Source organism: Dermacentor albipictus, chromosome 6 (assembly GCF_038994185.2).
Source record: "Dermacentor albipictus isolate Rhodes 1998 colony chromosome 6, USDA_Dalb.pri_finalv2, whole genome shotgun sequence".
Taxonomy (NCBI): domain Eukaryota; kingdom Metazoa; phylum Arthropoda; class Arachnida; order Ixodida; family Ixodidae; genus Dermacentor; species Dermacentor albipictus.
Window position 1 is genome coordinate 30571130 of NC_091826.1, and position 21127 is coordinate 30592256.

The following is a 21127-nucleotide window of genomic DNA, read 5'->3' on the forward strand; positions in this document are numbered from 1 at the left end:
CAAAAGTCCGCGAGGGTTGTTCGCGTCTCGCGTTGACGAGGCCGCCGCTGGGGAGAATCGCACCGACGACCTATTATTCAGCCGGACAACACCATAGCCACTCAGTCACGGTCGCAGGTCGTTGCCGCTACACCGTGACTCCGTCATCGGTGCACTGTACTAACGCGATCGAGTTTGCGGTGTCATTTCCCTCTCTCATCTGTGGCACACTTGGGGCACGTGGCAGCCAACGCCCTTCCCCCTGCCCTGCCCCCCCCCCCCCATTCACTCGCTCCTTCTATTTGTGAAATGGCAAAGCGGTCGACGCTTCTTCTTGACTGCTCGCTTACACGCTCACAAAATCGAAACACCTGCCCCCCGTATCAACAGACCGTGACTCTCAGGAGCAGGTTATTTTTCTTTCTTTCTTTCTTTCTTTCTTTGTTTCTTTCTTTATATGCGAAACAAAAGCAAACTTTGTCAGCGTCGGCACGGCCGATCGCTTCCCTTCGTAGCATGACCTCTTCCAGGAGGCTGCGTGAGGACCACCTGCTCCATATTCTGTGTTATTATAGACTAGCGAGTTTCCCACTATACACAAGTTCTCCGAGTTCCTCTCCTTTCTATGGAGTGTTACTTGCTTTCACCAGATGGCGGTGTGACCTCTGAGCAGATTCCGGTGGAATGTGAAGAGTATTCAACCAGCGATAAATGTACAAGTAGTCAACTTGACCGAGGCGTTAGGTTTTCAGGGAACGCTAAATAGAAGCGTTAGGTCCCTCTGGACTAATATTAAAGGCCCGTTCTTTTCGTATTTTCGTTCATTTTGCGGGAGGAAGTTGATTACGAGAAGAAGAAATGAAGAACATACCTAAATATTTACAGAAAAATTTGTTTCGCGCTAGAACCCAAGGCCCGGGGCGTCACTGTGACGTCATGAATTTCGAAGTGCCTTGTCGTAGTTGGGTCACTATGGTGGCACCAGACGTTCTCGAAACTTGCTAAGTTCTGTATTCGACTCCTCTAGAATACAGCGAAGCACATCGTTGCAGAAAACAAGTAGACTCCAGCAAATGGCATCGACATCAAGGACCTCACGGGAAGGCGGTGTGGAAGCTTCAGTAAAGTGTCGCCAGCCGCATTTTCTCCTGGCGTATTATTATGCGAAGCATACTAGCCGCACAACCACGCTCTTCCTTGCTGCGCCGCGCGCGGCTGCGTAGCTACCATATGACGTCATAACAGCTGCAAAAGCGGAGGCTCAACTCGTGCGCTCGCTTGCGGCTGCGTAGCTACATAGCCGGGCATCAGCTCGTGCGCTCGCCTGCATGAGTTGTTTCTTCGTCTAGCCGAACCAAATATAGCCAAGAAACAGCAGTTCACCAGGCTAAACAGTGGTTCAACAACTAAAATAAAGGCTAGTATGCTTCGCATCCTGGGCTTAACCTTGTCTACGCCACAGCCATATTTTGGCTTGTCAGGCCTCCACTCGTGGTTAAAAATAAAAAAAAAAAGGTTTTATGACTTTATTCGAGCGTAATTTACTAATACAGCTACACTTAATCTTCACTTTCGTGTCTAAATGCGTACTGACGTGATATCTCGGACTCTGATATTTTCTTGTGTGTGGTCCGGGACCTCCAAACGAATTTAGAATGAATCGAAGTTAAGGTCACCTGTTAAACCCTAGAAAAAGTAGCGGCAAGCTTCGCAGCAGCCTACGTAATCTCATAGCTTTTCTACAGCCACTTTAGGTTTCATTTGTACTACATCGTGACGTCACGATGCCTTAGGTGGTCACGTGAAGCAACGCACTGCTGCGTTTTGACGTTCACACCGGCTAGCTCGATTGTCTCCCACGCTGCTACATCGGGCCCTCACAGCGAGTAGCAACAAATGACTTTAGTGTCCCTTTACCACTTCCGGCCTTCGTGTGCGATTTGTGACCTTCACGCATCGATCTTCATGCAGATGAGGACTCCTAGAGCTTCGTTACTGCACAACACTAACCTTTACGCGTCCATATTCTCGCAGATGAGGGCTCCTAAAGCTGCGCAACTGCATAACATTACAGGCAGTGCGAAAGCTTAATTAAAGAGCTGACGCAGCGAGAACGATGGAAAGAAGCTAGCCCCCTGTCATCCGTAAAGCTGGCGGTATGTTTTGTTCAGATTTGAAGCTATTGTTGGTACAAGCGGGGACACATGCCAAGCCGCTCATTTTGAGGACCTGTGCGCAATTGGCGCTTGTGCGCAGTAATTCGAAACCGTTTTCGGTGTGTCTCTTCGACGTGTTAGTGAGCGAGGACTCGGACGCTACTTTGAGAACATGTGGTCGTTTCCTGTATGCGTTACCGTCCTGGTGGAATTGTGCCGTGATTGTGACTCAGTGTTCGTATCGTCTTTTGTTTAAATGCATTTTTTTCTAACTACAACACCACGATTTGATTCGGAGGAACCCCGTAGTGGACGACTCCGCGTTTATTTTGACCACCTGTATATCCTTAGCGCGCTCCCAATGCCCGGGGCATGGGCGTTTTTCTTTTCGTTTTTTTTCTTCTTTTTTTTTCTTTTTTTTTGCATTTCGCCCTCGTCCAAATGCGACGGCCTAGGCAGGGATTCGATACTGCGACCTCGTGCTTAGCAGCGTAGCACCAAAGCCGCCAAGCCACCGCGGCGCGTTTGTCGTAATGTTTCGTCACTAATGAATGAAACTTCACTTTGTGCGTTGCTTGATACGAGCTCTATTTTATGTTGAGCATGTGTAAGTATATTGAGTTCCTGCTTTTAGGGCGCTGATGATGACAGTCACCTGGTGCGTGTGTGATAGTGTTTGTATTGCGTAACGGTCAAGTCAAGAACTTCAAGAACGGTCAAGAACACTGCTAACCTTTTTAGAGTGTGTCAACCTGTCCGAGCCCACATTTCCTTGAATAATTACTTAAACAGTGTTTTCAAGTGCTTGGCATTGTATAAAATTCATTCCGTTTCATCTGATATGTATCTGTGTAGGCTGTTTACCTAAATCATTATTCGATTGTATCCTTAAACTAGTGTACTGATGGGTACTGATTGTTTGCATCGCATTTTAGGTTCTTATGCGTGTTTCACGCTACTAAACATTGTATAAATTTCGTTACCCTTTTCTTTCTTTCTTCCTTTCTTTCTTTCTTTCTTTTTTTCTTTCTTTTCTTTTTTTGTTTGCTTCTGCTAGATGTTTTTTATGGTTCCTAATGCCTTCATATATTTACATTGTACAGATTTCACTCATGCTTGAACTCCCCCCCCCCCCCCCCATATGTAATGCCCTAACGGGCCCTTATGGTGTTCAAATAAATAAATAAATAAATAAATAAATATAACGTGGACGCATCTCGAACACTTGTCACTGCGCCAGTGTCGAGATATTACTTTTCGATGTGTCCGACGAACTGCACTGACGCTCCAGTTTTGCGCTTCAATGCATAAAACAAGAAGAAAGGGGGTTAATCTGGGGGCCCCGATTTTCACTAATCATGTCATCAGAAGGCAACAAGTTCTAGAAGTAACACATAAATACCCAAGAAAGTGGATGGGGAAGCTGCGCCGCGGTAGCTCAATTCGTAGAACACCGCAAGCGTAATGCGAAGACGTGGGGTCACTCCCCGCCTGCGGAAAGTCGCATTTTCATCCACTTTCATTCCCATTAACTTATGATTTCTTTAATCCAATCATTCGGTACAAGTAATTTCCCCTATATTTTCGTTGGTGTCCTTGTTTGTTGGCTTCTCATGAAATGCATAAAACAGTGTTTTCATAGAGTGAGGTGTTGATACATCAATATGTATACATAGCAATCGTGAGTTAAAACACCATATATATATAAACAACTAAGTATTGTGAATGTGCAACAAACCTAATCAAATCAATGCAGTAGCTGCTGAAAAAAAAAAACGATTTCTCCATTTGCATGCATAAGTTTAAGATATAGAGCAATCGAGCAAAAGCTTCCTCCTAAGCATGGAAAGAACGCCCAGCCTATAGCAGCGTTCTAGATACGATGGAGCGAGTTTTCAGTTGTGGAGAGTTCAGCAAACTAAATACTAATTAATTACTGCATTAAAAAAATTAAATTATGGGGTTTTACGTGCCAAAACCACTTTCTGATTACGAGGCACGCCGTAGTGGGGGACTCCGGAAATTTCGACCACCTGGGGTTCTTTACCGTGCACCTAAATCTAAATACACGGGTGTTTTCGCATTTCGCCCCCAATGAAATGCGGCCGCCGAGGCCGGGACTCCATCCCACGACCTCGCGCTCAGCAGCCCAACACCATAGCCACTGAGCAACCACGAAGGGTAATTACTGTATTAATTAGGTTTCAGCTCAAGTAACATATTGTTTCTCTCTCTCTCTCTCTCTCTTTTATGTGCGTGTGTGTGTTCGCAAATATACTTCCCATGGTCAGAAAGAAAGCCAAATAAGTCGCTGTGATTGTCCTTTTCTTGCAAGTGTTTCGGCATTACAATGTATATTCCAGGAGCTCGTAGTATATTATTGTGTAATAAACCGTGAATATCTGTACAGACTGATCCAATTTCGCCGGTCTTGTCCAATGCCAAAGGACGCTTTTCACTTTTGACTGTTTCTTTTTTTCAACGCGGTCGTGAGTTTTCAAGCATATACCTAGTTTACCCCCAGTTCACGAAATTTCGTGATAGCGTACTTCGCGTGTACTGGATCGATACCTGCTGGTGCGGCGTGCCCGGAATCAAAGACGACTAGGAGAGTGCAATAACCGGCGAGCCAATGTTCCCGAGTACACGCTCGCCTTGATGGGACACATGAATGCGCGCTGCGGCGATTAGAAGGACATTTACCGAGTCGAGGCAGTCGCGGACGCTCGCAGAAGAACCGAGACCGAGTTTGGGAGCCCCTCGGCGAGCAACAACCCGGGAGACAAGGGTACCTGCCCCAGAGCAGAAGCCACGCCTATCGAGAGGGATCGGGTGATCGTTGACTAGAAGAGAGGCAAGAAAGGAGCGAGTAAACGCGGAAGTAAACAACACGCCTCGGCTTGTGGAGACGACCGGGACGCTGTATTTCAGGAGAAAACAAACAAACAAACAATGCATGCAAACAAACAGTCGAACTCGCTAAACGGAAGGTTGGTTACTGCACTCGGTCATTTGGGGCGGTAAACGTTGTCATGGTCGCGTCGCTGGAACAGGAAGATCGCTGATGGAAGAGAGCCCGCCGGGGAGGAACATGTCTCTCGTGTGTGTGCACGCCGACAGGAGTCGGGAAGCACGCTGGAAACGAGGCACTGTTGTGGTGCGGTGATAAAGTGTCGGTCGCCTATGCCTGTCGGTTACGAGCAGGACTGTCGCTTCTTTTGTCCAATTGTGTTTTGTAGGGGCGGAGAAGTTGCGTATACGCCACGACGAAATCGAGGATGTCCCGAATGCCGAAGATTACGTTGTTGTATACGTGCACATGCTGGGCGTCTGTTTCGACAAACGTGATAATTCGCGATGTCAAGTGTGCCTGCTCCTTCACAAAACTTATAGGAAAATGTCAATTCAGTTTGAGCAGAAATTCCATTCAACTCAACTGGAAGCCAACCGAAACAGACCAATATCACGTAGGGCTACACCAAGCGACAACTGCACTTTTTCCCAGGCTGTGACTTGTTCTCGCGCGCCGCGTGTTTCATTAAAGCGGGAAATTCTCAATGTCGGGGTTTCAACGTCTTGGAGACCTTGGTTGATTTCGCAAACCTCCGAGCGACGGAGCCACACGCATCGTAATGATCATTTAATCCCATTGCAGGAAAGAGGCCTCTCTCAACGACTTTCAGTTTAACGTTATCTGGCATGAGCTGACTTCTTACTATGCCGGCAAATTTCATAATCTCATCACTCACCTAATCGTTCCAGCTCGTCGATTAGCCGTCTTCACGCATCCGTTCTGCCGCCGCTTACGTGTCTGCTCCATGCGTGATATGACCTGCTGAATTTCATATTACAGTGGAGGAGACTTAAAACTATATCCAGGAACGGCCATACATAAAATTGCGCCCTGCCGTCCAGCAGTTCCCTCATATAGTTGCGCGTCTTTGGAACTTTAATAAGTATCAACCAAGCACAGCAACAAGTATAGTGGTGCGTCCAACTTCATTATTTTTTCTCGAAACTCGGCTACCCGGGTTTTTTGCCAAAACTACGCGGCCACCTTCTCATCTCATGAGTTTATATTTAATTATGAGCATAATGCCTTCAAATCCATCGTTTGTTGCACTTTACTTACCTTTCTCCTAGCTTTTGGCGTTATCCTTAGTATTTAAGCATCAAATATTCTCACCCAGCAACGCTCCGAATGCATACTTTTCAAGGGCGTCAGTAAGTTGCCATTCACATCAAGGGAGTGCCGCTTACCGTATGTCGACAAGCTCCAAACTCATTTCCTATTCGGCTCGAGATATCCTTCTCTGGCGGTGCGGGCTGTTTAACAGCGGAGCAACTAGGACGAAAAAAAAAAGTCCATTAACCCTTTATCTCGTCCATCATCCCTACATACTGAAAGCGCAGCTTCCCTCTTTCTACGTCACGCCTGAGGCTTCGCTGATCGCCGCGAGAGCGCGCCCGCGGCGTTCTGTTCAGCGCGCTCGAAAGATGGCAGGCAATTAGCGGCCGCGCGGTCAGCGCGACGGATGGCCGATAAAAACCGGCGCCCCATCGTGAAGTATCTTCCTCCCAGCGGCAAGGGTTGTTCTACCTACTTACATATGACGTCGGTTCACGCGCGGGCTCGTAATACGCAATCCCACCAATTCCGTGCAGTGCAGAGGAGGCTAGGTCTCATGTCGCCGAATCGTGGAACGAGAACCGAAGGTGTCATCCATAGGCGCGAGCCCGTGCGCGCCTATCCTGAGCTTACTAATCCTTCTGTGAACCTTCCGTTCAGAGAAGGGTAACGGACAGGCCATTCCTTTGGCTCTGTGTCCTCTGAATTTTCTAGCGCAGAGACGAGGCAGCCAAATATCCAAGACAAGACAACTTCGGCTGTCGAGTGATTGCTCGATTTCACGCATTATCGAGCATCAGAGTCGCACACGAAATCGAGCGATAAGCATTAGTTCATTGTCGGAGCTGTGGCTTGCCTGTTCGGTGGTCCCGCTTTATCGCTACAAATTATAGCTATGGCAAACCGTAGCCACCGTGGTAGCAACTGTGGAGCCGTTGTGATCTCGGAGGCCACAGACAAGCTAACGAGCCGAACAGTACAATAACACTACTGGTTGCATAACGTGGCCCGTAGCCGTTGCTGCACTGCGTGGAAATGAGGGAGATGGAGCACATATTCCGAGTCACCAACTTTCGTGCGCTGCAGGAAACGGAGCTGTGAGTCGTTCTATCCAATAACAAAAAGGGAAGCAGAAGGACTCAACTATTTCGTTTTCCGTTTCTGACCACTGTATGCGAGCGACGCAGACTGAACGGGAGTCTTCTCGGAGGTATTCGTGAACGCACGATGGGTGATGCCATCCTTTTTGCTCCGGTACACGCGGCCCGCTATCGCTGGCTGACTGGCTGAGACGAGATCCAGGCTTTGCCGTACTGCACGGCAATAATGGGAGGGTAGTATATAGGCGGGGATGAGGCGGTGGCTTTGTGACTCGCGCAGGTAACCCCGCTGGCAAAAGGCGCGCCGCCGCCCAAGAGTTGTTCCTGTTCCTCGCGGTCGAGGCATGCGAGTGTTCCGGGAGTCGGCGATTAATTCGCTTTCTTCCTTTTTTTTTCGTCTTGCCTGATGTATCATTTTTTCTTTGTTTTCTTTTTCTTTATATCCTCGAGGCACACCCTTTGCTCGTGTAGCTTGAGCTTAACCTCCTGTGGAGAGTCTGTAACGGACAAGAAGAGCACGCTACTGAAGTCATGTATACCCGTGCATGGGCGCCTGCTCTACATACTACGGTGTGATCGATAGATGCGCGGCGCAGGGTGTAACCTGTGTAGTGCAACCGCAGGCCTTGCTCCGAAGTTCTGCGGCAACTTCGAGCGGGACTGGTCTCACTCATAGGGAAATCGGCATCTGCGTCCTAGTGACTTTTCATCGCCCGCATGCTTCTTCAAATATTTACATACCACTATTAAAGCTTACCGCGGGAAATTCGTTCCATGTTTGACAAGATCTCAACAGTGTATGCGTAAAGTAACATGTAAAAAAGACATATGCACATTTGTCTTCTTTGTTGGTGGTGGTGTTCTTCTTGTTCTTGTTGAGGTGATAGCTATTGCGTGGCCTATAGAACTGTGACGCACTGTAAGATTGATAAGCTGATATTTCTTAAATTTCCGGAGCATTATATTAGTCACCGACGATACCATTTCCAAAGATATACGGGTGGAACTCATGTACGCAATGTTTTCCAAGTATGCGATTACGTAGCCGCAAGGCATGGCGTTCGAGGCGTGCACTGCATCTGGGCTCCTCCCTCTCCCTTTCCTGTGAACGCGCTGCGCCTTCTGGCGGCGCCGCCGGGAAGTTCGCGCGTTACCAGTGGCACACGTATAGTGAGCCACTGTGCGTGTGGTTCCTTTGTTTGGGTCTAAGGAGTTCATCGAAGAACGGCATATGTCCGGTGGCAAATACACGCAAGAATTAGCCACATTTTAAACTGCACTTAACATCGGGATCGGCTAGATAGCTAGACCTAGATAGCTAGACAGCCGGAAAGAAAACTGCTCTGACAATGCCAAGAATGATGTTCGCGTTAAAATATGTTCAACCTTTCAATGCAATATCAACGTACATTTGGCTGTATATAACGTCTGTGCTCCTAAACTTGTTAATCAACTGTTATCTATAGAATACTCCATAGACTTTAATTGGACGGTAAAAATATCACGCACGGAGGCAGAAAAAGCATTCTAGGAAACGTCTGCCGATAGGCTTATTACTGTGTTTTTGGCAAGAGCAGTACCTGGCTCTTGTAATGCGCCAATCGCTTTCTAGCTGTCGAGCGCTTTCTCCCACGGCATGCCGCAGGGTTTCACAGATAGATTTTCGCCTATTGTAAAATCGTTATCCCTTATTCAATGTTGGTTGTATTATGATAACGTGTCCCCTAATACCACGTGGCTTCATAAACAAATCGTGATTTTGGTGCCTAAAAGCCCAGAATTCTCTCTCCCCCCCCCCTCATTTAGTGTTTGTTGTGTTAGTGCAGAATATCTCCAGGGTGAGTATTTACGAACCGAAGCAACGGCCGGTAGGCCAGTGTTTCGTTTTCGTACAGTCAAAGGCCTTTATAACAAAATGCTTGGCACCACCGAATTTCTTCGTTACACATGTCACTTCGCTGTAAGCATCGCACACAGTATACCGCTCACAATAGAGCAGGCCAAGCACGTTCACAGGAATTTCACAGGCATTCAATAGACTCAGTGAAACAAGTAGTATTCTTTTTTTTTTGTGCACGTTTCGTCTGACGGCATGTGCGACTGTGTAACCAACGTCATTGCACCGAGGTTCACTGCATGCTCCACAGGGAAACCCGGGAGCATGCACTAAGGTAAATCTGTGCATTGTCGCATTCTGCTATCGGCTCCATTTCCGTCGAAATCCTTAGTTTGTCTAGAAGTTCTTCATCGCTGTTACTTTCTTTGACAGGGACAGGAAACAAACCTCACAGTTGCTACCAATCAGTTCGCTGCGTTGAAGCGTCCTGCTGATATATCTGTCGTGCTAGTGCACAGTGTTCACTTTTCCGTCACTTTTGTTTTCTTTTTTTCGAAGCCTCAATGTCACAATCGACGTACACGTTCTAATATTGCGGGAGCAATTAGAATGCGGCGCACATGCTTCTTCACCGGCTACGAAGGAAACTACGCTATAGCAAGGCCGTCCCTCTTAAAAGCAAACTGGATCTATACAAACAAAGCCCGCATATGTTGTGGGAAAAAGGTGAGCGTATTGCCGGTACGTACACGACGTCGTAGTCGGCATTGATGTCGTCGTTGTTGTTGTAGGCGTCACTGCTTTGAATCCCATGTAAACAAGCGGACGTCACGCGCACGCTCTTCGATCGTCGCGTCCGTTTAGAAAGAGGGACAGATATAGACCAGGGAGAGATATAGACCACGCCGAACGCCATTCCCATATACGCAGTCTGCATCAACAAATGGCAACCGCCAGCCGTCTGAAACGCCGAAGCGACGCTAATGCGGGTCTCACGATATCCCCGTCGAAGGTTAGGCGCGGAGGAGGGTGGGGGGGGGGGGGGGGAGTGCAATCGTGAGCGAGCAATATTTACACTACGCCTGTACGAAACAGTCTGGCACGACTTCCACTCCGCCTGGCCTCCCAGAACGCCGCGGCGCTGTCGGTCGGCCGAGCGGTTTTTCAAGATCACGGCCGCTATCCATATAGCGCCGCTGTGTACGCGGCTATTAATCTCTTTCTTTCTTTCTTTCTTTCTTTCTTTCTTTCTTTCTTTCTTTCTTTCTTTCTTTCTTTCGCTTTCTTTCTTTCTTTCTTTCGCTTTCTTTCTTTCTTTCTTTCTTTCTTTCTTTTGTAATGCCTGCCTTATACAAAGCCCACAAGAAAGGATCACACGCTTCGCTTGTTTCTTTCGTTCTTTCTATCGCGTCGTAATATTATTCGCTGCTACGCGTTTGCTCCGCGAACGAGAGACAGGGGGAGAAAAGGGTTTAATGATAGACGGAGAGCTTAGACCGGCGGCAGGGCCTGGCCTGCTGTATACACGCTCCACGGTGAGATGGCGAGGGATAAATCTGCGAAATAGGCTCGCGCGGCTTGATCGAAGAGGATAAATTTACGAGCCTCTGTTCTCGAACTGCGTTTTCGTCGCGCCCGAGTTATATCTGCCTGTGCGTGTGCGTTGCCTGTGCGTGCAACTCGTGCGTGGAGCTCTTGCGTGCGTGCCTGCATAAGCACGTCTAATTGTCCGTGCACTCGCACTCGAGAAAAAAAAAAAAGAAAGAAAGAAGCGGCTCCTACCTGTTCGCCGTATGCGAAACGCACCCACCGGCCAGACGAGATGAGGGCTTAATTATTTCGTCGCAAATTGCTTCCTCAATCATGCTCGCAGTAAAAAAAAAAAAATGAAAAAAAAATAAGAGAACATTGGCTCTCCGACTCGTGGCAGTGTCACGTCTGAGGATTACGGCAAACACGACTGGGCGCGAACAGTAAGTACCGCTGCTTTGATTTTGCTCAGGTTTTGGCAGGACAAGTGCACGTCATTATACGGTCGTAACTAATTATAAATTATGGGGTTTTACGTGTCAAACACCGCGATCTGATTGCGAGGCACGCCGTATAGAGGCGGAATCCGGAATATTTTTGACCACCTGGCACTTCTTACCGTGCACTTATAAATCTAAGGACACGGGTACGTGTTTTTGCAGTTCGACCACGTCGAAATGAGGCCGTCGTGGCCGCATCGTTCTGTACGACACTTGGCACTCTAACGTGCCTAATTTTTCAAGACGAAAAACAAATACAATTGTACATTTAGTCCGCGCTCCTCGCGGTGACAGATGGTGTTTGAAATATGTCTACTATGTGCTGACTTGCTCGTTTTGGGGTGGTATTATATATATATATATATATATATATATATATATATATATATATATATATATATATATATATATATACATACACATATCGTGTGTGTGTGTGTGTGTGTGTACTCGATATGTCATCGATGTCGTAACCCGGAGTAATAATCATGCAAGAAATACTCGATCAACAACGACAAAAACGCTATTTTACTCCTAAACGTGCACCGAGAGAAACCGTATAGTTGAACAGTGCGTTTTAATGCTGATCACGTTGTGCGCATCAAAATATTGCACGCGAGAGTTTCGCAGCAATAGCTGTTAAGTTTTATTTCACGCAATTTTCGTGACGTCTGTCGCCGTTATCGTCATGCTTACTTGACAAAGAAAAAAAGTCGCAAGAAAGAAAAACAAGATGCTTCATTTGTTCCAAGATACGATACTATCCATTCACCGGGACGGTGTTAGTACGGGACGAGCCAGCACCCTTGATGGCGTGAGAGAAGTTTACTGTGTTGGCAACCTCCCGTGGCTCTGAATCATAGAGTTTCTCACTAGAACACCTAGAGGTTAATCTGGCGCCACCGTCTATGGGAGTTTCTTAAAGGGGCACCGTGCCGTCATGGGAATGACGGTATATGTGTCAGCGAGGCTCGTGTTGGCTGGTGTTGTAAGAGGCTTCGTCTAAAACGTGGATGTGGCTACGCAAATAACGCGTTCTCAAAGTAAAATCTTCATAAAATGTTTCCATTCACGCATATTACATCTTTACTCACCCACGATGCATGACCAAGCGAAGAAAAGCAAGAACAGACGACCAACTGCTTCAAAGCGAGCGCGAACCTTGTAGTCTGTCCTCCAACTTTAGCGGCCCGCTGATACTGCTTACGTAACATGTAGTCGTACACAGAATACCAAGTTCTCATAGTTAAAGAAAACATGTTTTCGCGTAATAATAAAGCTAAAAGAGCTTTTCACGTGCTGTTTTAGTAGAAAATGAATCATTGTGACAGACGGAACGGTACTTGCCAAGCGCGTCTTCAAGGTGTCCTGTCTCTACGAGAACGATGCCAATCCGAATCCACAATATACCGGCATTCCCATGCATACCACAGCGCAGCAGCGCCAGATTTCCCTCTAGTTAATGTAGTGAGAAACTCTATGCTCTGAATCGTCGCATAGCGAACTGTCGCGTGGTGCTCGCAAAGGTTATCGTCTTCTCGGTTCCACACATGGCGTAGAGGAATGAAACGCTCCATCGAGAAATGCGCGTGCATAAAAACAAATGTAGCAAGACCACCTATTTAAAGATGCTAACATTACACTTGCACGAAAGAATCCCAATGACGTGTTATCTCAGTAACCACTGTGCTCAGCGCCAATTTCGAAAAAAAGAAAAAGAATACGCCATTAAGTTCTTTGCCGAAACTCAGTCATGTTACCGTTGGCACTTATCAGCACTGGAAAAAAAAAAAAAAACCTCACGCGCAGGTGAGCGTTAAATGGCATACCAAGGCAATTCGCCACAAATTTTGAGCGCGTATTGCCCGAAACAGGTGCTAGGCAGAGGATTTCTGCTAAATGATTACTGCTTCATTACTGCTCGCCTTAGGTGTACCGCGAGTGGGAAGCACATAGGTCGACACACTTTTCTAGAACGCGCAGACCACGTGCTCAGGACTGCGCGGGCGATATCTGAAGATAAATCGGCTGGATGCAAGCGTTGCATGACTACGTGTACAGTTTCCATTGGTTTCTCTCGACCTGGTGGTCGGCTCAAGCTTCGGTAGCTGCTTTGGACCCCAGAAGCATGTTCTATACTGGTGCGTCGACCGATGAATTACTGCAGTTAATTCGTGAAATTTTGTTAATTTGTTGTCACCACGCCACCGATTTTTCGTGAATGTAACGTTCGCCCCTTTGAGTAATCCAGCTTGATGCGACAGAATTGCACTGTCTATTACATGCGATTTTTAATGTCTCTCTACACTAAAATGATTAGCTGGTATCTGTCGGTATATATATATATATATATATATATATATATATATATATATATATATATATATATAATATGGATGTTTTGACAGATCTTAACCTAGAACCGTAAAGCAATTCTTTTCTGCTAGATTTACGGGGCGGATATCTAGAATGTGGTGCCGGCCTTAGGACTGCTGTTCAAGAGACTTGACTTCGCTATGCCCATGGACTTCGATTCCGCAATTGCAACCTGTACCGCAAAGGGAATAGTTAGAAAGCTAATTATGTTTCCCATTAATTAGCCCCGTGGATATTGCACTCTGTCGTGCCAACACTTTCGATTTATTGCGCTATATGTTCAATGGAATTCCAAAAATATGCTCGAAAAAAAAAAGAAAAAGGAAGCCCTTCTTGCGTACCTTCGACCTTATGTTTTAAGATGAAAATTTACTCTTTTAGTGGAGCAACCGGCGCCTACGGAAAAACTTGGGGTGAGTCATTACTGCGTCGTTCAGAAAACCACATTTGGCGTGGGGGGAAGTTTCTGTGTCTGTGCGGCCGGTTGTCCACAAAGCCGCGGGGGACCGCTTGCCAAATCTTAGCTGGCAATTCCACCACCCGACCGTCAGTTAGAAGAAGGTGCTGTCGTCTCGTGCAAGCGGCTCGCGTCACGGGCTGTCCCGCGCAAGGAGCTCGAAAGTTGGCGCGTCACCCGCAATCGGAAACCTGGCACGCGTCGGAATCTTCCTGTTAGTGTTACATATGCTACGGCATATGTGTATAATAGCTGTGTCTTACCAGTGCTCACCTACGGGGCAGAAACCTGGAGGCTTACGAAAAGGGTTCTACTTAAATTGAGGACGACGCAACGAGCTATGGAAAGAAGAATGATAGGTGTAACGTTAAGGGATAAGAAAAGAGCAGATTGGGTGAGGGAACAAACGCGAGTTAATGACATCTTAGTTGAAATCAAGAAGAAGAAATGGGCATGGGCAGGACATGTAATGAGGAGGGAAGATAACCGATGGTCATAAAGGGTTACGGACTGGATTCCAAGGGAAGGGAAGCGCAGCAGGGGGCGGCAGAAAGTTAGGTGGGCAGATGAGATTAAGAAGTTTGCAGGGACGGCATGGCCACAATTAGTACATGACCGGGGTTGTTAGAGAAATATGGGAGAGGCCTTTGCCCTGCAGTGGGCGTAACCAGGCTGATGATGATGATGATGATGATGATGATGATGATGATGATACGGCAACCTTCGTTGCTTACATGGTATCGCCTGCTTACACGGTATCGTCGAGAAGGCGCAGCTAGACGTCTGCGTCTGCGTGCTGAGCTGACAGCCTGTCGCAAAGAAAGGCAGGCAAAACTGCGCTGCCAGGGCATCGTAACGCACAGCCACGTGATGGTGTTGTAAGCGGCCGGCGTGACGTGCAGGAGCGCGCGTTCTAAGCTCGGACATAGTGAATAACTTGGACATAGCTCGGACACTTGGACACTTGGAACAACTTGGAACGTGAATAAGCTCGGACATAGTGAATTGAACCCTATATAGTGAATAGTTCCGACGTATCAGAGAAGTGGCCAAACAGAGCCCTGGGCCTTCAGTATGTCATCGGAACTCCTTTGTAGAGCTCTACTGTCTTTGATGTAGGCGTTGCTCCTCGGATCGGTATACAACTGCAACTTCCTGAACTTTTTTTTTTTTAAGGCACAGAAGACAAATTTAGTGCGGTCTTGTGGGTGCTTGTACTGAATGCTTATGGTGTGACCTAGTATAACTGATATGCCAATACGAGGGCGAATCAGGAAGTCCTTGCCCCTGTTATTTATTGTCCCAAATAAGGTACACACAGGTATCTACAAGTATACGTACTATTCTACGTAGCTTACATTATTTTTTCATATAGTCCCCACTCTGTGTGAGACCCCCATTTGTCCCATCACAGCACTAAACTTGATATGCCCCTGTGTCATGTTGTAGTCTGTCAGTGGTGCACGCGGCCTCCCCAAAAGCTCATTGTCATGCAAGTCTTCACGGCCTTTTGCCAACTCACACCACCACCACTTCACACTTCTCAAAGGGAGAGCCCTTTCCTCGTACTTGGGTTGCATTTCCCCGTGGATTTCGATGAGCGTTAGTCCCTTGTTTCATAGGAAGCGGATCACACTTCGTCGCTCGTACGCCGTGTACGCGTTAAGCACAACCGCCATCTTCAACAACTGAAAGCAGCACCGTGCCGCGGACCTACCGGCAGATAAGGCCGGGCCCGTTCTAGAAAGGTCCACCACTGAGAATGGATATGTTTACTTCACATCTACAGCCACAACTTGGCTTCAGAAAAGATAGGGAGAAACAGTTCTCGATTTGCCCTCGTATGTTCATTTGCATTTTTACAAAACCGCCGCAATCAAAGAAATGGGAAATCCACCACCACCACCATCATAATCATCATCATCATCATCATAATCATAGTCATCATCATCAACAACAACAACAACCTATATTAAGTCCGCTGCAGGACGAAGGCCTCTCCCTCCGATCTCCAATTACTCCTCTGCTGTGCCAAGGGATACCAACTTGCGCCTGCGAATTTCTTAATTTCATCACCCCACCTAGTCTTTTCTCGTCCTCGACTGCGTTTCCCTTCTCTTGGCATCCATTCTGTAACCCTAAAGGTCCACCGGTTATCTAACCTGCACATTACATGACCTTCTCAGGTCCATTTCTTTCTCTTAATGTCGATAAGAATATCGGCTATGCCCATTTGCTCTCCGATCCACATCGCTCTGTTCCTGTCTCTTAACGTTACGCCTATCATTTTTCGTTCCATCGCTCTTTGTGCGGTCCTTAACTTGTTTTCGAGCTTCTTTGTCACTCTCCAAGTTTCTGCCTGATATGTTAGCACCGGAAGAATGCACTGATTGTGTACCTATTTTTTATCACTAAAAAAAAAAGGAAACAGGGATAATATAGCTGGTCTTATTCAAGCTTGACGGGATCCCTGGTCCCTTTAGAGGCAGTAAGAAATCGCGAAGCCCACGCAGATCAAAGCAGGTGAAACAAAGAAATAAAAAAAGAGAAGTAAAATAACACAGAGAAGCAGGCTTAATAAACAAGACAAAATGACTGGTGGAAGCCCAATTTTTACCTACGTCTTCAAAATTTTCGCAAGAATCGCCCAAAACCTGCAAGTGTAAAAGAAAAATTGAAACACGGTGTTTAGAAATCTTCAAGTCTCGAACAGAAAGAGATCTCAATTCTGCGAAGAGAATTTCTTAGAACGTTTGAAGATGGCAGATATAATTTCTTAGTTTACAGATCATGCGAAGTGGTTAAGTTTGCTTGGTTCTTGTAAAGTGTGGGATAACAAATGGTTCGTGCACGCTATGACTGTACATATCGAAAATTTGGTTCATTGCAGAGGCCGTAATTCGGTAAAGTTTACACCCTTGTGATATCTTTGCTGAGAAGGCAAGCTTGCGGTTTCATTCCTTTATTTTGGTATTTAACTTAACTTTTTTAAACAAAGTTGCGGGTTTTCCTATTCTTAGTCTGTAGTCACACTGACTGATTTTGCATAGTCGTCCTTATTTACCTATAAAGAGGTGATTGGACCTGAGCAGGCACTGTCAAAGTTCATGACGTCACAGCAGAATGATGTGGGAACTTCACCATGGAGGCGCCACCTGTCTCTGATTCAGTTCATGACGTCACAGCAGAATGATGTGGGAACTTCACCATGGAGGCGCCACCTGTCTCTGATTCTTAAGTCTTTTGTGGCTTCACCTAGCCTAGCCTCACGCTATCAAGATGGGTCGTTCTGAAATTGAATTTGAATTTCTTAATTTCTTTCCCTTTCGAATTAACTGGAAACCGAGATAAAGGTGGATAGGCCTGGCCATGCCACGGCTCCCTTGCAGCATAGCCGATCTGGCGGCAGCGATAATGCCGCCAGATCTGGGTTCGTTGACTTGTAACGGAACCCATAAAGCGACCAATTTAGCGTGGATTGCCCACCAGCGGAAGGCATATGATGAATGTCGTAGATAAACCAAATGACGCGAAATTGTCAAAGACAACATATTGTGAGTATTCATTATGATGGTAGGGCGGTAAACGTAAGAAACAAGAAATAGCAGCTGGAAACAGTGCGCCCATAGCAGTCGCATACTATTGCAGAAGCGTGATTTACGAACGCAGCTTAACGCGATTATGCTCCCCGGTTAATAACGCCAAGGGCAACGAGGCTGTTAGAAACGTCCTGCGGCCCTTCTGCCTTTTCTTTACATCTGAGAGCGGAGCGATAAAACTTATCGGGGCATCTCAACGCCAGCAAAACGGAAAATCAGCGAGCGGGATCTGGGGAATACTGCAAACGCGGGACCCGAAACTATGCGAAGAAGCCAGCCGTTGCCTCCAAATGCGTGCCGCACGTTTGTGCCGGCTATATCACCCCCCCCCCCCCCCCCCTAAGTGGCCATTTCGTTAGGTTACCCCGGGCCAGCTCACTAATAACGGTATAGAGATTCGCCGCACGCGAGATCCGCTCCTCCGGCGGCCATTTCGCGGTCCGTGGATGCGCTTGGGCAAACACGAGAGCAATTAGTCCGAATCACGTTCTCTGTCAAACCTTTCTCACGCACGACGAACGGCGTAATATCCTCACGCCTCTTTCCTTCTTTCCTTCTTTCTTTCTTTCTTTCTTTCTTTCTTTCTTTCTTTCTTTCTTTCTTTCTTTCTTTCTTTCATTTGCACAGAAATGCGTATTCGCTCGCGTGAACTCCAGAAATTAATACGGTTCTGGCCTCGGAGGGCAACAACCCCTTGCTTTTGCAGCTGGCACTCGGGCGACTCGCCTTGGACTGGATTGGCTCGGCTCGGCTAATGGTTGATTTGAGAAGCAGCACGCGACCGGTTGGCGGAATCCGATTTGGTTGGCGGCGGTGAGCAAGCTACAGCGGCAAGCAAGTGCGGTCCCGCTGCCGTAGTGACTGGGATCCCTCGTACCCGAAGCAAAAACAGCACAGAGGCCAGCTCTAACGTAGCGTGACTGCATGCTGCACGGAGAAGCCGACGTCGTACAAAGGCGCGCGGTGGTTTGCGCGCGATGCTTCTCCATTCATGTGCTGTACGCATACGTGGTCGTGCCCTCGTGGCAAAGGCGCATACGTCATAAGGCAGGCTCCGCTGCGGAGATGAGTAACGGGCTCGCGTGTATGCAGTCGCGGTGCTTTATGCGCTTGGCAGCATGCGTGTGTGTATACGTGTGTGTGCTTGTGTGTATACGTAACGCTTTGCCTCCTTATTCGTTGAGTGGCTGGGCTTGGTGAGGAAAACTGCACCAACTAATAGCGGCGCCAGTAATAACACTGTGTCTAGTTTACCTGCGAGGTAGATAGAAAATAACCATATTGGGTGTGCGGAGTATAACTCGAACCAACGAAAGGCTTGCTTCTCTGCGCAGGGTAGTACCGCAATTCGCGCACCATAGTCCGCACTTGCAGATCCACTGCGGAGTAATAATAATAATAATAATAATAATAATAATAATAATAATAATAATAATAATAATAATAATAATAATAATCTTACTGGCACAAATTGGCAAATAATGTGCTGTCGACGGCCTCTTCTTTATACATGATGCATAGGCGATGTTGGCTCCTTTAATTTGCACAGGCTTTTCGCTCTTCCCGTGGAAATGCGCATGAAAGTCCGTAGTTATTCCGTGCACAAAAAATACGCTCAGACTCATTTCTTGTCGACAGACCTTACTAACGAATAGTGCTTTGATATTCACGGTACAAATTTAATTAACCTATCGACGGACAGAGAACAACATTCTAAAGGATTCGGTCGAAGAATAAACCTTGCATGTTTTGGCAACATTTTCTTGCGCCGAAGGTGGTCCAGTTACTAAAAGAATGCATTGATAATCTTCCTTAACTATCACGATGACTTCATGGTTGCCGGAATGACGTCAGTCGCACCGTGGGAGAACTTAATCTAAATCTTCGCAGAACTAAAGAACTAAGGAACTAAATCTTCGCAGCTGTCCTTCGGCTGTGAGGTCACGGATTACGGCGCACTTACATGTATTTCGGACAGCTTTAGCGCAAGAAAGTCTACTCGCAACTTCCTAGGTTAAGTCTTGCAAAATTCAGTATGGAGCCGAAGCTTCGAAGCGAAACTGAGGAAAAAGAATGGTGACGGTCATTCTTTTAAATATTTGTTCAGTACTAAGACTTTTCCTCCGAAGATAGAAATAAGAACGAATACTTTCCCATACTAGACCGATTTAGGGTTGCTGTTAAGTGTCCCTTTAAGAAAGAGAGTGACAAGGATAAATGAAAGGCAGGGAGGGTAAACAAGGCTGAGCCCGGTCGGCTACACTTCGCTATGGAAACGGAAGGAGTTTTTTCACGGCTAAGAGGGGTTTGTAACGCTTGGCTTAGGTTACGCTTGTCCACATCGAACAGTGACAAGCTCGAAAACGTGTATTTCACTTCTTTCTTATTTACTTATTTATCGCTGTCTTTCCGTGTGCCCATTTTTATGTTTCTTTATTTCGTATGCATCCAACAACCTCGACACGTGTGCGAAGTAATATTCCTGCCGGAAGTGCAGGGCACGCTACTGTTTGCTCCCCTTACAGGTGCCACCCCGACGAGAAGCTTTCTTTCTTTATTTATTTTTCATGTTTTCATCTGAAATTTCTTTGCTGATGTGTCCTTCTCCCGGGCGTTAGCTGTCAAGCTACGCATGCGCGAACCCATTCGTTTCACTCGATTCCGGAAAGGCAGCTTCCGGCAGTTCAGGTGTTTGCACTGCAGACGCGCCAACACGTGACTATGCGTGCGCTCAATTTTTTTCTATTATTCGATTCATCTGGTGAACTGGCGAAGTGCGATCCGTTCTGGGCCACAAATTTTCCTCAGGAATCAACCAGAATGGATTAGCTGACGCCATTTGGCGAGTGAGCGCGGTAAAAAGTTGCCACGATATCGAGTGCTCGGGTAATAGAGAGATTTAACTGAGTGCGGCGTTCTTTCCGTTTGCGCTGGACGCAAGCGCAGGTACGCGCTTGTTTCCGACGATGCTTGAATTAGGGGAGCGTTCCGCATTTGCCATCGCGTGGTCATTGCTAGGAGCTGTGGCGTCATCTGGTGAGTGAGTGAGTGAGTGAGTGAGTGAGTGAGTGAGTGAGTGAGTGAGTGAGTGAGTGAGTGAGTGAGTGAGTGAGTGAGTGAGTGAGTGAGTGAAATAACTTTGTTAGGTCCAGAGAAGACGCAGGGGAGACCCCGCGCCAACCGGCTAGTCCCACGTAGGGACCGCCAAGCCGAGCTAGACGGCCCGATCGTGGGCACACTGGACGGCCAGGATTTGGTCGTTGAGTTCGGGGCTGCTCAAGAGCGCAGCCCACCTATCCTCGCCGAAGGAGGAGCCGATAGCTTCGCACTCCCACAACACATGATCCAATGTTGCCGTTAGTCCACAGGCAGGGCATTTCGCACTGGGATACCTTTCAGGGTATATCGCATGCAGAATCGCACGGTTAGGATACACACGGGCTTGTAAAAGTCGAAGGGTCACC

General features: G+C 47.1%; 1 protein-coding gene across 11 annotated transcripts in view; it reads left to right on the top strand.

The window, feature by feature from the left end:
* Positions 1-21127, top strand: part of LOC135905116 (uncharacterized) — a 595563-nt gene that overhangs the window by 338995 nt on the left and 235441 nt on the right. The window contains exon 5 of one of the 11 annotated variants that reach the window (XR_010565324.1): positions 3193-3263. The exons of the other annotated variants lie outside the window; for them this stretch is intronic. The gene's annotated coding sequence lies outside the window, so the exon portion shown is untranslated. Of the gene's footprint in view, positions 1-3192; positions 3264-21127 lie in introns of those variants that run through there. 11 annotated transcript variants of the gene reach the window in all.